Raw genomic sequence first — 1,534 nt, 5'->3', positions numbered from 1 at the left:
TATTCTCTTTCAGAAAGTTCTCTTTCCAGATTATTTAAAGTGTCCTAGTGCACTTAAATTCCATTTCTTCTTAACTCCATGTTGGTAATGAGCACACTAAGGTCACCATTTTGGTATTGCCAAAGCATAGATGAAGAAGAGACTGAAGAGATTATCTACATACCAAATAACAGTTCTTGTGCACTGCTAGCATTGGGAAACTTTGAATATAAAAAGCCATCCATTCCAATTGTTAAAACATTCTCAGTGAATTAGCTGGAATCTACTCTCTGGGTAATTTCCTTCCAAAGAGTCTAACTCTGAAAGCTTAATATAATAAGCTTAATTCCTCTTCCAAATAACAGGCTTTAAATACATGGAGACTTGTTTCTGTGCTGAATGTCTCTTTTGCTCACGGAATATTTGCAGTAACTTCAACCATTGCTTATATAAGATCGGATTCATTATCCACTGACCTCTCTGGACAGATGTCAGGGAGATGTGCTCTTGCTTCAATAAGGCACGTAAAATTAATCGCAAACCTCCTGATGTAGGTTTAGTAATGCTGACTACAGGGAGCTTATTATCTTCCATGAACTGGATACCATTCTTCTTTCTATTAATGCAACTCGGCATTGCATTAGATCTTTTGTAAGCCTGTCACCTTGCATGAACCCCCATATCCACAGCTATATTACCAGGAGAGATTTGAGAGGCACTTTTAACAGACCATCTAATATGCCCCCTGATCCCTTGATCAAATAGAAACAGCACTTTTATAGCATGCTATCTGGAAACCTATATAAATGGGTCATTTAAACAATGTAGTTTTTGAGGCACTTAAAAAGAAGAAGAGTGTTCAAACATCCCTGCATTTATTCTTGTACTCATGATCTCAGTGTTTATTACTCAGCAAGAACCATGTACGACCCTCTGGACAGAGAGTTGAAGAATGGACCCCCAGCTCTTCAGAATTCACAGGTTTTTCAGATAAATAAATCAACACCAAAGCTTGATAAATGCGTGACAGCATGGAGAAGGCAGACAAGGGCACACAAGGGCATCACAGAATCCTATTCTGATATGAGTCTCAAAATAAAAGTGAGTTTTTTTCCCCCTGTTCTTTCATAGGAGAGACTATGCCCTGTAGCTTCCCCGCTTCAGTTCCCACTGCTGATATATAAGTGATTGATAGTGATCAATTACACAAATTGAAATGAAATAGAAAAGATAGATTAAGTAGTGGATTGATTAGAAATAAAGAATATTTCAGCCATGTGACAGCATCAAGGTGAGAGTTTAGCATACCCTTAAAGTACAAAATAGCTTGGTTAAACTACAGTCTCTGCCTGGGTGGGGGGACTGAGAATGTAGAGAATGGAACCAGTGATCCAGGTAAGGGAGAAAGGTGAGGGGATGGTGAATGCGCAAATGCCGAAGGACCAGTTGGTGCTATTGCAAAAGTCCTAGGAGAAAGAGAGGAGGACAGGAAAGATAAGAGCAGACCTCAAACACACGCAGCATCTGAGAGATGCCAGAGGGAACGATGGCTGTC

Source organism: Echinops telfairi, unplaced genomic scaffold (assembly GCF_000313985.2).
Source record: "Echinops telfairi isolate 266 unplaced genomic scaffold, ASM31398v2 ScPeMD7_7467;HRSCAF=8505_0, whole genome shotgun sequence".
In the NCBI taxonomy this organism is placed as follows: domain Eukaryota; kingdom Metazoa; phylum Chordata; class Mammalia; order Afrosoricida; family Tenrecidae; genus Echinops; species Echinops telfairi.
The sequence above is the reverse complement of the archived record's forward strand: the minus strand, read 5'-3'. Positions refer to the sequence as shown.